This window comes from Chionomys nivalis, chromosome 23 (assembly GCF_950005125.1).
Source record: "Chionomys nivalis chromosome 23, mChiNiv1.1, whole genome shotgun sequence".
NCBI classification, from domain to species: Eukaryota; Metazoa; Chordata; class Mammalia; order Rodentia; family Cricetidae; genus Chionomys; species Chionomys nivalis.
In genome coordinates, this window is record NC_080108.1 from 10,336,377 (window position 1) to 10,355,443 (window position 19,067).

General features: G+C 43.3%; 1 protein-coding gene across 1 annotated transcript in view; it reads right to left on the bottom strand.

Moving 5' to 3' along the window:
* Window positions 1-19,067, bottom strand: part of Tmem135 (transmembrane protein 135) — a 220,711-nt gene that overhangs the window by 193,887 nt on the left and 7,757 nt on the right. The window lies entirely within an intron of this gene.

The window sequence follows — 19,067 nt, forward strand, 5'->3', positions numbered from 1 at the left end:
GCACTCATCCTGGCCAGCTTCAGACGTGAAGACAGGAAGCGAGTGGGCTGCCCCGTGCCATGTCTGTCTCATAGCAGACTCTCAGGACATAGTCCATGTCTTTCTTCTCCTCTCTGCACCTGGCACTCTCGCCCTGGGATTGTTACAGAATCAGATTAAGTTTGGAAGAGAGCCCCATGAAGAAGACAGCTTTAGCATGAACTAGAAGAGAGGTTAGAGAGTGGTTAGTTCAGAGGTTGGAAACAGAATAAGAGTTCAGAAATGCCCAGGGTCAATTTAACCAGTTTTGGAGAAATGTGGAGAAATGTATATCCAGTCCAGATCTCCAGATTCATATTCTCTCTCTCTCTCCCTCTCTCCCTCTCTCTCCCTCTCTCTCTCTCTCTCTCTCTCTCTCTCTCTCTCTCTCCTCCTCCGCCTTCTCCTCCTCCTCCTCCTCTTTCACCTTCCCTTCCTTTCTATGAAAGTAAAAGAAAAGTCCACTTGCACAAAGTCCAGGGGCAATCTCATGTCACAGCAAGCACAATGTGACGATGTAGAAGGTCAGAAGCTCCCCGTTTGCCTGTGTGCACACGTGGGGCGTCTAATAAACATTGGTGGGTCACCGTTGGGATAGATGGATGGCCCCTTGGAAACAGTAACAGATAATATGCACATGAGCAGCAGGGAGTGAGCTGGCTGTCTCTTGTCTTGACCTGACTCTGAGAATTTTCAAATTTTCTCGTAGCTACTCATAACTGTTATTATCCAAATGTAGTCACAGATACTCTATAAAAGACATAGCCTTAGATACGTTTCCATAAATCCTACTTATTAAAACCAGGCAATGGTCCAGGCCACTCCCTTGGGTCAGTTTGCCTATCCTTGTCCTGCCTATATTGGTATCTGAGGAGCGTAGCATGACTTTGCTACCAGCCTGAAAGTGCAGAGAGATTGATCAGATTAGAAAGCCCTGGTCTTGGGTAGGAATCTCTAAACCTGCTGCATCTACCCAACCTCACTCAGAACTGCAAAAAATCAGCCGAGATATAGACCTTTTCAAGGTAGGAGATGCTTGTAGATCTCACAGAACTGGGTATTTATGTATACAAAATATATAGTATTAGCTTAATTTTCAAAGGGGTACACTTACGGAAAAATTATAAAATAAGAATGATTTTAAAACAGTTTGAGTCAAGCTGTCTATAGAGAAACAATAACTCTATTTGGTCTGCCTGGGAAATGTTTATTTAAGCGCAGCTAATGTCTGAAGCATTGATTCATGCTTCCTCCAGGGAGAATAATTTCCTTGCACTGAGTCCCGTGCAGTGTGAATTCTGCTACAGGCACACGTTGTAGGCAGCATTCCACAGCACGCACCAGCTTATAGTCATTGTACTGAAAGGAAACATTTATTGTATCCAAATATCAGAGGCTGGCCTGTATTTTTGGGGAAGTATCCAGACACAGTGAAACAAAGTTTGTCAGAGCAGTAAGGATACAGATGCAATGGGACTATTATGAGGAGTGGGGAGAGGAATGGGAGGTTAGTTTAGACTTGCCTTAATAACAGCCTCTCGGCCGTGAAATGTGGCAATTCCAAACTAGTTGATTGAGTGATATAATCCCCTTTTTGCACTGGTAAATAGTCCCAAATTGCCATTTATATCAATTACATTACAAGAAATGTGTAACTGTATCAGAGAGATTGCTTAAACAAAGGGGATAGAATTTTAACAGTGGCCTTAAAAATGGTATTTGCCCCTTTAAACGGGGGTTCTAAAAGTCTCTGAGAACCTTTTAAGGACAGATTTATTTACTTGCTGTATAAATAAGATAGGCTCACTATAGAAATAAAAAGAAGGAACTAAAAATTATCTCTAAGCCTCAAATCCAGAGATCCAGTGCTATAGTTCTGAGGGAGTTGCACCCAGTTCTGTTCTCTCTCCTCCCAATCCCTCAAAACAGCTCTCTCTTAAGACCTGTGGCTGATAGACTGGCCGTCACAAACATTTCCCAGACTCCCGAGAATATTTCAGCATGTCATACATACCCTCATGTTAGTTATCTTTAGTACACTACAGGTCTCTCCATTTTGATGTAGAAGATGAACGAGTAGCATTAGAAATGCTTTTCAGACTGGAGTTATTCTGTTCTAGTGTGATTATTTCTCGTTACCCATCCTCTTCTTTACAGAGCCGAACCCATTTGCCGCCTGTTTCGCAGAAAGCACATAACAGCTTGCCTTGCACGGTCCTCTAAGACTCCTGCACTAGCAGGTCTTAGAGTCTCACCAGCAAAGTCACTTAAGAAGTTAGGAGAAATTCAAGTTATTGGGCTCCTACTGGATCAGAAATGGAAGATTAGAGTAGATGTGTGTGTGTGTGTGTATGTGTGTGAGTGTGTGTGTGCGTGTGTGTGTTTAAAAGTTTACAAGCTCCCAGGAAATTATAATGCCCACCAAGATTTTTCCTAAAGGACAGACAATCTGTGAACCATCTTTTGGAAAAGAGTCTGTAAATTTGCCTTTCTGGAACACTTTTATCCTCTGTAAGTTTACAGACACAAATTTCTGTCCCCTCTCTTTGCTCAGGAGTAAACTACGGATGCAGTAGCCTTCCAAGATAAGGATTAAGAAGAAGAATTAGTAAGAGTGTTCTGTAAACTCCTAAGTGGTGAAGTCGTATACAGACATTAGTCATTGTTATGGTGACCCTGAGTTTAGGACGGAAGGTTTATATTTCCAGGCCCTGGGAGAGCCCAGTGGAATGTGGACACAGATGATTCCTAACTTTCACGTATTTAACTTTTACACAACCCAATTTTCACACATTACATATGCCACCCTAAAATGCCTTTCCCACACCGAATCTGGAATTCCGTCACTTGCAGCTTAATGGGCAATTTGAGGCACCCTGTGGCTGCCCCGCCAGCCAGCCACAGCTTGGCTCCAACGAGGTCACTTCTTTTCCTGTCTAAAGTTCTTGTGTGTGTGTTTTCTATTGCATCTTACCACTATTGTTTGCAAAGCAAACAAGAGGCAAAAACTGTCTTTAGTCATCCCGAGATCCTATTTTATTTCTTTGGCAGGCTTGGGTTGTGATTGGTCCTATTTTTGTTTTATGAGTGTGATGGCCTTACAGACCTTCTCGTTCACAAATCAGTGCTTTTTTCAGGCTCTTCTCTGTTTCCTCTGCTCAGTCTGTTCTTGCTCCTTCTCAGTCTTATGTCTGGTTAACCTAGCTGTGTATTTTATAAGCTTGGGTATCTGGCACAGGCTCCCTCTGCAGCTGTGCAGATTTGCTTTTCCCTAAAGGTCTCTGGCCTAAAAGAAAGATTGATTGTGGTGGTCATATAAGTGCACGGGTAACTTGACCACGGGGGTAGGGGGCTACTTTAGAAACCATGGGCACAGGACAACAGGCAGCTGGAGTGGCCTTGCCCTTCCTCCTCCTCCTCCCCTCATTGAAGACTGAAGATGGCTTACTTTAGTATGGTACGGCTTCGGTGGATTTTTGTTCTAAACAAAGACGATGTATTTTTTGCTCCTTCCGAGTCCATTTTAGAAGTTTTTTTTAGTCATTTGCCTCTGCCCTCTACCTGGAGATCACTATTCCTCCTATATCAGAGGGACATACGCTTGGAGAACTAACTATGCTGCTGTGCTTTTGACCCAAAGCCCCCGGCTGTTGTTGCTGCTAGCTACTTGACGGGAATGGTGATGAAGTCAGGCACACGACTGGCCCTGCTTTTCTAGAAGGTCACCATGTGTGACTCAGGTCCCCCTTTACCCTGTACTTACACTCCCAGGACTTGCGCATGCGTTCACCCAGCACCTGGGTCAGCTGAATTCACAATAGTGCTTCAAGTAGACCAAGAGCAGACAGAAATTTGAGGTAAGAAATCACTACAGAGAAATAATTTTAGTGTTTGGGTGTGTATGTGTGTGCGCACGCATGCACACATGCAAACACACAAGCAGATAGCTAGCCTCTGAAGAACATGCAGAAGCTAAAATAGCTACACTGTTGCTCTCTTCTTCTTCTTAAATTTTTTTTTTCTGAGGTAGGGTCTCTCACTGAACCCAGAGCCTGACATTTCAGCTAGAATGGTTGTCCAGCCTATTTCCACACCTCTACCCCTCACACACCAGACCCCTATCCTTCCTCAACTCTGGGTTACAGACATGAGTGACAGGGCCCAGCTTTCTAAGTGGGCGCTGCGGATTTGGATTTAGGTCTGTGTATTTGCACAGCAAGCTCTTTGCCCAAGCCATCTCCATAGACTTTGTCTTGGTTGGTTATTGTGGTTGCTGGCTTTACATTTTAAATAATCAAATATAAGCACTTGGGTTATAATCAAGTAATAGTACTTGGGTTTCTATTTTTAACCTAAGATTAAAATATTTAAAATGTGTACTGGGGAATTTATAACTTGTTTAGTTCTTCGGGATAAAATTCCTCATGTAATAGGTAAGGTTACTGTTTTATTTTATATAGTATACTTTTCACATAAATTTTCAGGAACTCATTAAACACACAAATTCAGCACCTCCCCCAAAAGATATAATGAGTAGAAAAATATTAAGAAGGAACCATTAGACCCTTGGGCTAGAAAAACAAATATCTGGGTATTTCATTAGTTCCCCAGCAAGCTTACAGCAATTTTGTTACCCTACCATAGTATTTACCAATGTCCACCCCTGTGTAGCTAGTCTTCTCTCAGCAGTGACCAACTCTGAGAGAGTCTTCTGCATTCTGCCCGAGATTGCTTGGACTTCCAGTTCTCTGTCCTGTAATTTGTCCACTGTGGGCTGCTGCCCACGGTTTTGGTACAATCTCCTGCGGTGAGCTGGTAGAGCGGCACCACCCAACCTCTGAGGCTTCTGGCAGAACATCGCTCTGGTGATGCTATGGTTTCTCCTGAGTTAACTGCCTGCCAAGGAATCCTGGCCAAGGCTTACTTTGCCTATGCGTTCAATACAGTTATAAAGCAACCCTTCCCTGTCTCCACTACATAAAACAATATTGACTTCACCAGGTGTTGAAAAAGGTCTAGTTCCAATTCAGTGCAGGCTGATTTGCATGGGCTGGATTCCCTTCTAGTTTGTACCGCTATTCTCCAGAGACAAGAGGAGGCACTCTGTCTGTAGTTAGCTTTCCATATCTTGTCAAGACATTCAGTTTAACAGCCAGCAGCAGAGCTTACCATGCAATGCACCAGGGTAAGTTCCAGACTAGCACTCAACGTGTATTTCTTACTTAATTAGAATCCTAATCCCCATCTCAGTACTCAGAATCTCAGTACTCAGTATTCAGGAGATCGAGTCATTTAGGCATAAGGATATCATAGCTTGGCCTAAGCTATACAGTAAGTTCCAGGACAATGCGGGCTACAGAGAGAGGTACGTCCCAAAAGACCATAATCATAACCTATATAGTCTCCAAAGTCTTATGTATTGGCTAAGTGTTTGATATACATTACTCAATCTCCATTAATCTTCTGATAAACATTTAGAGACCAGAAAATTGAGGCATTGACAAGAAACGTGTCCCAGAATACGCAGGTGATTAATAACAGAAGCAGAGTTTAAACTCAGCTCCCCAAGCCCATTTCATTGAACAAAAATAGAACCATTTTCTATTCTTTTTCCTGGTCTCTTTTCACTCCAGATACTTAACTTCTATCCATGTCTGTCTGTTTTGAATTTTTATTTATGTGTATGTGTCTGTGTGTAGATGCTGGGTGTATGCGGGTGTCTGAGGAGGCCAGCATAGGGTGTTGAATCCTTTGAAGCTAGAGTTTCAGTCAATCATGAGCTGGCCAACATGGGTACTGGGAACCAATTTTGGTCCTCTTGTCACTGGAGCAAGTGCTCTTAGTGGCCGAGTCATCTCCACAGTCACAGTCAGCCTGTCGCACACATCCACAGGTCATTTCTTTTTATCCTGGAGCATAGCATTTCCATCCAGCCATTAATGGAAATCTGAGTTGTTTCCATTCTGTAGCTGTTGTGTTTGTTGGAGGTAAGATCTTGCTATGTAAACGAGACTACCCTCAAGCTGTGTGGTCCAGTAGGGTCTCAAATTCTCCATCTCTGTGCCTAAGGCTCATGCACACAGGAAGAGTATGTTGACAATGCCAGGCTTCACCTTTTTCACTGAAGTATAACAGCTTTAGGAAAGTTTCACTATTCAGCATGTGTAACTCACTAAAGATGGAAAGCTTGTAGAGCTACTGAGACAGGCCCTATACCAACCTCCAGCTCAAGAAATAAAGCAACCAGAACTCCCAAATGCTATCACATGTTCCCTTCACCTCAGTCTCCCCACCCCTATGTCCCAATACCACCAAGTTTTTAGAAACCCAAGTGGGTCATGTCTGCTTTCTAACTCTGAACAGTCAAGCTGTACATGCATGCTTCATACATGCAGTGTCTGGTAATTTGTACATCATTCATGATTATTAATCCATTTTATTGTTGATGGTTCTTTGGGTGTTTACAGTTGGGCTCCAACATGCAGTGCTGCTAGGAACATTCTGGGAACAGACTTGGATCCTCCGAAAGAGCAAGGAGCAAGTGTTCTTAATCGCTAGTCATCTATGTGGCTCCCAAAGAACATTCAGGGAAGATTCTTTCAGCAAAAGCTCATACAAGTGCCTCCGGTGCATGGACTGGAGTACCAGTGCCTGCTGCAGAAGGCACACGTATCCAATTTGAGCATATGCTGCCAGTTCTCTATGGTAGGTGGGCCTCCCTCTCTGCCTTCCCCAGCCACACAGAAGAGTCTCAGTAGCTCTACAAGCTTTCCATCTTTAGAACTTTAGCCATTCTGGTGCAGATGCAGGGGTGTCACATTGCACGTCAACCGCACTGATGTTTCCACACGCACAGGGTGTGGCCATACATCCTCAGCTCGTCATGCCTCCTCTCCTTCTTTCAGGCCAGGTGTTCATCCTCTGCAGTGAGAAGTAGAACCGCTTCCCAGGGCTAATCACTACATACCTACATACATCGGTGCCCTGTGACTCTTCTCTAGAGGTCTTCCATTCTGACTGGGAGGTGTCCCCAGTCACCATGTTTAGGAAGCACCTCCTTGCCCCAAGGGTCACAGGAAACACGCCTACATGTCTATCTCAGTGCTCACATTAGAAAACAATTCAATCATTTTAAAATTTCATTTGGTTAAGTGCTTCTGTCAGAAATCGAGAGGAGAGAGTATTCTCTCCATTTCAAAGGTAAAGAAAATGAAACACAAAAATAAATGGTTTTTCCAGCCTCCACCATTAATAGAAGTATTGACCTGCCTCCCCCCATTGGGGCATTAATGAAATATGCATGCATGTGCTCTATTACCCATGTACTCTATGATTGAGTGAAGCTAAGAAAGTCATTTTGTGGGTTTTTTCATTATTATTATTTATTGTGTATGGGTAAAGACCTACATGTATGTAAAGGCACCACATGCATGCCTGGTGCCCTGCGGATGTCAGAAGAGCACACTGGCTACCCTGGAACTGGAGTTACAGGTAAGCTGTCACGTGGGTTCTGAGAACCAAACCCAGGACATCTGCAATTGTAGCAAGTGCTCTGGGCTGCTGCGCCATCTCTTACACTCCCTAGACAGCGTCGTTTTCAAATCTTTCCACTCAAAGCAAGCCTCAAGAGGGTATTTGTGCTTAAATTCTTCTTCCCTTTATAAATAAGTCTCTGTTTATACTTGGCCAAATTATGAGGAAGAAAAGAGGTCATTCTGTTAACTTTCCAAGAACCGAGAGCCCGTCTATGGGTTCCAGCGAGCATTCAGCTAACACACATCTTCTAAACGGTCTTCAACAGTTTTCCTTCCTAAATCTCATTGCCTGATGAAAAATGATCCTTGCCTGTGACTTCCAAAGGAGTAACCACAGGTCTAAAGACAGGACATCACTCACAATGCCCAGGATGCTCGGCCAATTGCTCACACTCCCTATCTCTACCCGACTGTCGCTGATGACAAACCCAGATGGGTTTCTCTGGATACTTGACTGCCTACTCATCTTTACAGGGCCTCTGCTACTTTTAAACTTCTTCCCCGAGTTTAATTCCCTGCACAGATGATCCTCCTTGCCAGAGGGACAGGTTGTCTCAAATGATCAGATACATACACTGGTCATTTTTCTTGACAAATCCATCCCGTGTCACCTCAGGTCTCTACAGACTTATTTCCAGTGACTTGACAGCCCTATCACTTACAACCAGTTCTTAAAATCCAGATGCAGGCTGAGCCTAGACTCTAATTTCAAATCTCCGCTGGCTCACACTTGGGAGCGGTTCTGTCTTCCATCTCCAGCTGGCCCACTATCATGCCCTTTCCTCTGGAATAAACTCCCTCGCATTCATCTCCACATTCCTCAACCTTACACTGATGGAATTTACAGCTCGCTGATGCAGCCTAGCCCCGCAGAGCAAGCAGAGGGGAACTGGGCTGGGGTTCTGCCTGTGGAGCAAGGACTAGGCAAAGCTCCAGCCTTACTCCACCCCCACCGCTGCCCACAATTTTCCCTTTTGCCTTCTACCCATACCCTCCCCTTTTGGAAGGCCTGCATCCTAGGGGTCTCTGTTCAATTTTCTCAGCAGACAGAACTTGGTAACTGTCTAGTTAAGGCTCATCACAAAAAAGCCTAAAGGAAATCCATGTAATCAGTTTCTCTATCTGTTGTGAGCTCTTTTCCGGGAGCCCAGGCCAGACAGGGTGACCCATGCCTATACCCTCAGCTACTCAGGAGGCTAAGGCAGGAAAAAAATTGGAATTGGGTCTAACCTAGGCAACACAGGTAACCTATTGAGACCTTATTGCAAAACAAGCAAGCAAAAAATAAACTACCTAAATTAAAAAATTTAGTGTGATAGTTGAGTCCGTAAAAAGCTTGCCACACAAACATGAGTGCCCGAGTTCAATCCTTCACACCCATGTAAAAAGGCAGGGCATGCTGGCACGAACTTGGAATCCATTGCTGAGGAGAAGGCAGACAGGCAGAACCCTGAGCCTCGCTGGCCAGCCAGCCCAGCCTATGTGGCGAGTTCCAGGCTGCGGGAGAGAGATTTTGTCTCAAAAGTCCAAGTGGACGGCTCCTGAGAAAAGACACTGGAGGTTGACCTCTGGCCTCTACATACATGAGCATGTAAGTACACCTGTTCTCTCTCCCACATACAAAAGCTGAGTGAGCAGAAGTCCTGCGAGAGTAACTTCCAGAGGATGTTAACTCTATAGTCCTGCTGCATTAAATCAGCTCCTTGCCAGTACCCTGGACACTGGGTAACCTTCTGCTCGCTTACACTAAAAAGTAGCATGAGGCTTAAGAGACGGCTCTTGCAGAGTTCGACTCCCAGCAGTCACCTGAAGTGACTCACAACCACTAGGAACGCCAGCTCCAGGAGATCCAACACCCTCTTCTAACCTCTGCTGGCGACTGCTTCGCTCATGTGACACAGCAACACACAAACACGCACGGTAAAAACATATAAATAAAAATTCATCTTAAAAGTGGTGAGATGGCCAGAAAGACCTGAGCTTAGACCCTCAACGCATCAAGTCAGCGTTGCTGTTTTGTTGAAAGTACACGCGTGGACTCGTTGGTTCATACAATCAAGGCAAATTTGTTGATCCCTTGCTTTGGGTGAGGTATTAGCCAAGTGCTTACAGTACCTCAACCAAACACAAAGTCATGCGGTTCTCTCCCTTCAAATAGTCTGAGAACGGAGGAAGAGGTGCACCCCTAAGCTCCGCTTCTATTTCTTGACCTGTTCTAAGCAACCGAATGCTATAAAAGCCTCCCTGCACTGTGGTATAAACACAGGCAGATTTCCCTCCCAGTCTTCATTATTTTTTAACCTCTCTTCATCTCTTTAGTTACTGGCATTTTATATCTACTCAGCAGAACTGCTGACATAATTAAAAACAATGTGGGTTAAGTGCCGCGCATAAACTATGACAGCTGCTTCAGTGAGAAATGGCACAAGACACAGAAGTTGTCCAATACGAAGTATTAATTTGGCAGCTCCTTGACTTCTATCCAAAACGCAAAGAACTGCTGTTCAAGATGAGGACTGTTAACGGAGACGGGGATTAATTATCTCCCCTGGCTTCTTTTTCATCCTCTGTCACAAAAGCCCTGTTTATGCAAGCCTTCTTGTTCTATCCCCAGAGTTGAAGCTGTGTCTACTCAGGTCAGCTCCACTCTACCTGCTGAAGTACTCTGCCTCTCCAGGAGTCAGGTGTGGTAAGTGAGCACAAGCCAGCCAGCTGCCGTGAGGCAAAAGTGCTGGAGGGAAATCCTGCATGGGTCTTGCAAGAGAACTACAAGCTGCAGCCTGGATTAACTCAAGACTGTTTATGGGCAGCCTCGGCTGCTCATCTACTCTCCTCTGGGCAGTTGGGCAAAAACTCCAAGACTGCCACTCCCCGCTGCCCAAAAGGGCCAAAGGGAACAGTGAGGATTCCTGGTCAGGACATGCCCTTTTTCCCAGAAGAGGATTAAGTGTGCCTTGACAAAGTTTGCTCTTCCAGCATTCTTTCTTGGAGACTGAGGGAGACACGAAATGGAACCTGAAATATCCACTCCACATTCTTAAAAAATATCAAACATGGTATCTAAAAAAAAATCAGTTGGCATCAAATATGTCTATGTTCTTGGTCAAATTATGGTAATAATGCCAACTTCAGAAGGTTACCGTATGTGGTGAAAGATCACACAGAAAAATACGGGCTAAATTGCCTGGCACATGGTAAGTATATACCAGCCTTCAATTTTTCTTGATCATTATGGTCAGTGCAGAGAAAACAAGTTATATCAAGGTATCTGAACTGAATCATAGAAACCAAAAACCTAACTTAGCCAGCAGTGGGTGAAAAGGGGGCATGGGCACATGGAACTAACAGACAGAGTTGACCTCGAGGCAAAGGCTGCAGGACCAGATTTCTCTTGCTCTAGTAGAAGATGGCTCTTCTCCTAGATGATTCTCCTTACTGTTAGTCTCATTCTCCTTTGCCATGGGTCAGATTGCTCCATCTGCCAACAAAGATGACTGCTGCCATCACGGCTGAAAGGAAGAGGTACAAACTCTCTCCCAACAGGACTTTGCCTTGCGTGGATCACACGTACATCCCTCGGACCAGACGTCAGAAAACACTGACTCATAGTTCCAGTCCAGTCCGGCTCCTGTTTTTCAATAGCAGATGGACTCACAAAAGTTTGGTCATTTGTAAATTATTGAAAAAAAAAACCCAGGATGGGTCATATTTAATAACACCTGAAAGTCAGATGACATTTAAACTTCAGTATTCGAGTTTCTGCTTCGTTAGAATACAGCATCTCCATTTCTTGACGGACTGCCTACGGCTGGGTCTTGAGCAGAATGGCAGTGTTGAGTCGTGTTTGGAGAGATGGCATAGCCACAGAAGCCTGAAATATTTGGCATCTGTTCTTTATAAGTAAAATTTGATGACCTTGCCTTGGATCAAACACGGAGAGCAAAAATTTAGAACACTCTCGACTAGATAGACCTGAGTTATCTACTCAGCCCTGCAGCGGAGGAGTGGGGGGAGAGAGGTAGAGCAAGAACAATTTCCACTGGGTAAGCACCTGCATTCTATTGCTCCATGCTGTAAGCATTTTGTTTGTATTAACGTATTTAATCGTTGTTCAAAATCGAAGAGTCAAACATTTTTACCAACCACGTGACAGATGAAGAAACTAAGGCACATGATTGAAGAAACTCAGAAATGGCCCAGCTAACAGAGAGCATGGGGAGAGTCAAGCCAGATCACCTGACTCCAGAGTTCTCCTTTGACCTTTACACGATGTGCTCCAGCAAAAAATGGGATAGAGAGCAAGAGGAATGGGAATGGCCTCTCAGGATAAAAATGAGTCCTTGGGTAAAAGAAGTAACAGGAGCCCATAACGTTGCATCAGTACCGGCATGAAATTCACTTTGCCTAACCCCTTAAGACATTGACTTTTTCAAGCAGTATGAAGTAGATAAGATCTGCTCTTTGGAGTGATTGCAATGATGTTTAGTAATTTTCACTGATTATTCTAGGGTAATTCTGAGGACCTTATGCAGGTTGCTTCAGGGAGGAAACCAAGTTTGGAAGGTCACATAGATTTGTCCAGAGTCACACAAGAGGCAGCATCAGGCTTTGGTGAGAAGCCAGGTCTGTCTGGCTGCAGTTCCTGATCACATAACCATTACACATCACAGTTCCCATCTCAGAGATGAAGGGAGATATCTAATGGATCTAACGGGGGCCTTTCACATTCTGAGGACTCAGTTAAGATTGCTGTTCTCTCTTTTTCTTTCCTGGATTTTCTTGTTCATGTTATGAAGATGTGTGTGTGTGTGTTGTGTGTACATATTTATTCTACATGTGTTCTTGAACAGTTTTACTGCCTCTGTCTTTTGGTAATAGGGATGGAACCAGGGTCCCACACAGGCTACACATCACTCTATCATGGACCTACATCTTCAGTTCTTTTTAATTAATATTTATTTTTGTAGTGTAATTTTGAGACAGTGTCATGTTAAGTTGCTAAGGTTGCCCTCGCTTTGGAACCTAGGAAGTACTTGAATTCAGTATCCTCCTGCCTTAGCATTTAGGACTATAGACCTATGCCACCAGGCGTGGCTTCTAGCTTTTAAGAAAAAGGAAAACAACCCCTCTTCAATCAGCCCTGCTGTCAAAGGGGCAGAGCAAGTCTATTGCTGTAATTCCAGCACTCGGAGGGAAAGGCAGGAGAATGATGTGCATGATGCTAACCTAGGCTACATAACGAGACTCCCTTTTAGTAACAGCAATAGCAGTGACAGTAATCGCGGTGGGAAACAGAGCAGAGCAGAAAGAACCAGCAGAGTCTCAGCAGAGGAGAGTGAGAAGAATTCTCAGCATGCTTGGAAGGGGTTATGCCACGTAAAGAGACATTCCAAAGCTTGGAATGGTTTCCTTTGGAAAGGAAAGCTCCCAGAGGCCCACTGTCCACGGTCTAATAAGCTGGTGATAGGGATAGGAAAGGCTAATCAGGTCTTGGTATTTGCTTTTCCCTCCCAACACAAGAACCAGGCTGTTTAACACATTGTATAACAGCCCCGTCACCTTCCACCTTGGACCGCTATCAAAGCGAGATTTACCCTCCCTTCCTATTGACTACGGTGCCAAGCCACACCTCTAGTCCCAATCAGTACACAAGACACCACACTCCACACGTACTGCTCAGAATTTGCACATTTCCAGCAGGAAGGTGCCTGCCTGGAAGGTCTGGATGGCACTGAAGGCTGGGGAGGTGGAAGGACTGGTCCACGCTTGTAGAATAAGCCTTTTGCAGATCTAGGGTTAGCCTTGAACTTCCAGTCGGAGAAACTAGATTTGGTCAGAGTTCCTGACTTGATGACTTTTCTGGGACTTAGTACCCTGACATTTGATACGGTTTGAAGGTCAAATAATGATTGCAGGAGTATTCGTAAATTCTGAGTAAATGCATCCCAGTTCAGTCCATTACTTTCCCCACTAACAAACGCATCCTATCCCCTGGAATAGTCTGTTCTCAGAAAGATCTAAAAGCTGGATTTCTGGAAAAAAGAAAAAACTAGTCGAAAGAGGCAGTGCCCCTCTGCTTTACTTCCCTTCATCAACAATAAAGTGCAAACTTCAAAAGACACAAATTGAAAACGAGGAACGGCAGACTCACAGACCTCTCCCGGGGTGGAACTCTGCGGTCAGATACTGGCGAGTGTGATCCTTGGGTGACTTGGTCGCCATCCAAGTCTGTTTTTAGTGGAGAATAAAGTTCATGTTTTGGAAGCAGGATCCTTGACTTTTTTTTATCCTGTTATTCAAATATTTCCTAGTAATCTTCAGCATCTATACACTCGAGAGACCTTGAAGGTAAAGGAGGCAGATTTCCAGCTGTTTTTCCTTCCTGCTGCTAATGAGATGTTTTCTTTCTGAATTCGCGGGCTCTATCATCCCTTTTTGTTCCCCACTCAAATTAGCCTATGAAAAGAACTCAAATAGCAAAATAGCTCAACTGTCAGTTGCCCAGTCTGGGGTTGGAGTAAATGTTATGAATCCCCTTTCAATATGGCAGACCTATGGAGAAAGAGATTGAAGTTTTAGCACAGAAATACATACTGCATATATTAGCTGCAGTAAGTGTGGTGTTCCTGGTGCCACCTATTGGTCAGTCTATAAGACTGAGCTATAGAGCAGTACCGTGGGTCATTAAAATGAAGGTAAAATGTGGTTTTTGGTGTGACATTTAAGGTTATGTACTTCACAAAGCTGGTGAAACACAGACATCGAGTGTTGTGTTTGGGCATCGTCTTTAGTCGTGGTCACTTTAAGCCACAAGACTCTTTTTGTTATGTGTATACAGACGTGTATGTATGGATGGATGGATGGGGTGTATACACAGTGGAAAAGAATATTCAGTAAGGCACAGTCTCTGGGAACTGTCAGATTAGTGAATCATATTCAAACTTAAATGATTTTATGTCTTGTATCAAAATTGCTGTTGGTACCTTGCTCAGATCATTCTACTAACCAGTGAACCCAGGTAGTTCCTCTCAGTTGCTGGGGAAATTTCTAATACAGTAGGCAGGTATCCTTTTCTTTGGAGATTTGTCCTTGGCAAAGAAGAAACCTTGAGTAGATGGGAGCCACCCTGGCCAGGAGGTTTTTTGCAGGTGCACACGTACACCCACGCAAACAAACCACGTAATCTCTCTAGTCAGGAGTCAATGATTGAATATCAGGGGTATAACAGGCCAACTCGCCTTAGCCTAGGCTGGGAGTCACTCTGTGTGTAATTTATCCTTCAACATAGTTTATGTCTAAAGTGAGACATCAGTTGGGGCCAAATTTTAGTTTAGTCCCTTTCTGGGACTTTAATCTTTTTTTTTTTTTTCTCACTTGCTTCTCCTTGACAACACCCAAGGAATCACTTGAACACAAAAATGCCCATCTCGGGTTTTGACGTACAGCAGAATTATCCTATGGAAAGGGTATTTTTGCAGTGATGAAAGTCAAGACAGACAAATGATCTTTTGGATTTTGGAGATACATTTTCCCCCAACATGCTTGGAGGCAAAAATGCAGAACAAAGCAATGCTTCTCCATAGGCAGCAAAGCCTCGGCTGAAGGGCAGCAGTGGTGATCTCGCATGGGACAATGCTATGGCATGGCTTGTTCAAATGGCACTCTGCCTGAGTTTCTTAGAAACGGGTTTAGTATCAAAATAGTATATCCGTGCTGGCATTAGATCTAATGCTCCCAGGGGTAATGAAAAATAATCTGGAATTGGAGGAATTGAGGCTTTCACATCTCTGCCTCTGGTGGAGGAGTTGAGCCTTTTGGTTTGTGCCAAAGGAGAACCTTAGAAGAAAATTAAAAACTAAAAACTTCGTAGGTTAAATAGAAATGGAACTTCATGAAAGCATAATCTTTTTTTTCAAAAGTCAAAGATGAAGAATTTTAAGTTACAAATTTCATCAACAAACTGCATTGGGGAAAATAATCATACATATAGTAACAGTGAAATGGAATCTTAGTTCACACCATATTTAAAAAACAAAAACCACTAAATAAAGATTTAAATGTGTGACCTGGAACTACTAAACGCTGGAGAACTACTTTGACACTGGCCTGGGAAATGGGTTTGGGATATGATCCTCATAACACAGACAAGAACAAAGCTCTGGTTTGCCCACCAGGGCAGGATCCTAAGGCCACATTCCTGATGATCCCACACGCATAGGTTGCAGGATATCAAGAAATCAATCTGGATCTAGGTTGAAAACTTCCTCCCTGCTGTCTAGCTTCCATGGTACTGAAAGAAGCTCTGTAGAAGAAAAGTTACTGACCGTTTTACCCAGCTACGAACCATGCTAACTACACTAATGACTTGCCAGCAAGATACATCCCACAGTACAGTAGTGGCATGGCTATTATAGGAGTAACCAACGACTCTATAGTTGGGTTTGATGCCCACTCTATGGGAGGGAGTTTATGCCTGGTATTCTATATCACCACTACCTCCAAAAGTTGATGAGGGAACAGAAAAGCAGCAAGAGCCAGAGGTTACAGAGGTGTGCTGCAAAAGTGTCCTCCAGACATGATAAGGCCATCACACTCATATACTCACTGAAACGGTGGCTACTTGCACAAGACTGCTTTGCCATCATCTTCTCATGCACAGAGGAGGGGCTCACAAGTACCTCCCTCACTAGGTCCACAGGTAGTTAATAAATATCATGGGAGAGGTTGCTATTTTTCCCACTGGTGTAGCTACTGATAAATTAATATGCTTAAGTAAATAATCCCTACTGTGTTCATGTCAGTAGTCTTAATTAAACTCACTGTGTGGGTGGGTGCACTTACGTGTGTGTGTGCGCGCATAGACATGCGCACACACACACACACACACACACACACACCACCACCACCACCACCAAAAGATTATTGGAAAAAGGAGAGTTTCAATGGAAGAGAAGAGGAATGAGAAAGAGTAATGGTGTGTGTGTGTGTGTGTGTGTGTATGTGTGTGTGTGTGTGTGTGTGAGAGAGAGAGAGAGAGAGAGAGAGAGAGAGAGAGAAAATACCCAAATCTCAATATATGCATGTGCAGAATTGTCAATAGAAAAATTCAGGCAGAAAAAGCAAAACCAGACAAAAGGTATCGTATCAGAATAAAGATTTTTTTCAGTGAAATGATTCCTAATGAAATTTTGCTATACTTAGAGATTGAAGCCTTGCCCAATCATCATTGGAGATGTTTCATCCAGTTATTTATGGGAACAAGTGCAGAGACCACAGCCAAACACTAGGCAGAACAAGGGGAACCCTGCAGAAAAGGGGGAAGGATTGTAGGAGCCAGAGAGGTCAAGGACACAAGAACACAGCCCACAGAATCAACTAACCAGAGGCTCGCAAAGACTAGCCTGTGTGAGTCTGAACTAGGTAGGTGTTCTGCATGTATTTTTTATGGTTGGGTAGCTTGGTGTTCTTGTGGAACTCCTAACCATGAGAGTGAGAGGTGTCTCTGACTTTTTCCTGTTCTCGGGACCCTTTTCCTCCTACTTGGTTGCCTTGCCCTGCCTTGATATGAGGGTTTATGGCTATTTTTATTTTAACTTGTCATGCTATGTTCATTGGATATACCTGCGAGACCTGCTCTTTTCTGAAGGGAAATGGAGGAAGAATGGATCTAGGGGACAGAAGAGGTGACGGGGAGGCTGGGAGGAAAGGAGGGAAGGGAAAATGTAGTTAGGATGTAATGTATGAGAGAAGAATACATAATAATAATAAAATAATATAAAAGAATAAACATAGCAACCGAGAAAAGGAAAACGTGATTTATAAAAAATATTTGTAAACTCTACATTTGATAAGAGGTTATTATCCCAAATTGATGAGATACACAACAGCTCAACAGCAAAGAAATAACCTAGTTTTAATACGCAAAGGACAAACAAAGATACTTCTCACAAGAAGATTCGCAAGTAGCCAATAGGCATTTGGAAAACAGTGCTGACTATCATTATCATCAAGAAAATGAAAGTCAAGATCACCATGAAATACCATCTTACATCAGTCAGAATGAATCTCATCAAAGAAGCAAACATAACAGGCTGGAGGATATGGAAAAAAATAAATTCTTTCACAGTGTTGGTATGAATCTAAATTGGCACAGACATTGTTCAGAGTAGTGAGGAAGTTTTTCAACAAATAAAAATAAAACTATTATATGACTCAGTAACCCAACTATTGGGTATATATACTGGAGATGTGTGTGCGTGTGTGTGCACACATGTACATCTCTAAAGAAAATGACATCAGCATGTCAAAGATATCTATATCTCTACAGTCACTGAACACTGCACTCAGCAGTGAAGGTATCAAAACAAAGTCAGCATCCATCAGTGGGCAAATGTATGAACAAAACACCAAACACATATAAAACGGAATATTACTCAACTTCATAGAAGTACAGGAAATCCTGTCACTTGAGATAGTGTTATGAACTTGGAAGATAGTGTGCTTAGAGAAATCAGTCAAACACAAAGAGACAAGTACTGTGTGTTCTCACAGATGCGACCTAAAAGAAAGATGACATTACTAAGGCACAGAGTTTGTGGAAATGAGACAAACGAGTCAAAAGGGTAAAATATGGTCATGTCGAATGAATAAGCTATAGAGATCTGTATGGCATGGTGACTACAATTCGTAGGCTCTTATATACTTGAAATCTGCTGAGATAAGTTATTAAGCATTTTGACAAATATAACAGTGGGGGAGAAATCAAAAAAAAGTGGGGTAGTATGTGAGGTGATGGATCTATTAATTAGCTTCATTTTGATTATAATTTGACAAAGTATATCATGTCATAGTCAAAAGATTGTGTTGTACACCATGAACATATACAGTTTCAGTTGTCATATGAAGTTGGACAGGGAGAGTTAACAGCATTTTCTAAACCCCATGGCAAGAAATTTCATATTAAGATCTCTTATTATCACAAAATTCTTACAATAATAAAAACATTTTATGTTTTCTTTTGTTCTTTTTGGAGAAAGGTACTACAGCAGGTTTTAATTCTAAATAAGAATTTCTTTATTTCCATGGTAGAAAGTGCTGTGGCTAGCCCGGCGTTATGGCATCACCGTGTTCTGAGTGCTATGGTTTCAACACAATGAAGTGCTGCACTGTGGATCCGACGCCCTAGGCTCTGGCTTCACCCTGTCTAGCTAGCAGTACCAATGTGGACAGTTGACTGATACTCCCCTTTTCTCTCCAAATCGTTTATCTACAAAATTGGTGATAAGAGAGTCTGTGGCCTCTGTGGTAACTATGACTCTAAAACCCTCTGAGCCCCCAACTTCTCTATCTGGGATGTATGTGATATGGATGCTGTAATTCAGACCTCATGAGCCTGTCCCAACATGAAGCCTTCAACGGAGTCACGGAGGCAGAAATTCGACAGGGCACTTTTCTGAAAAACAATCTTCCGATAAGGAGGAAAGGGAACTGGTGGCAGATGGAGAGTGATTAGCC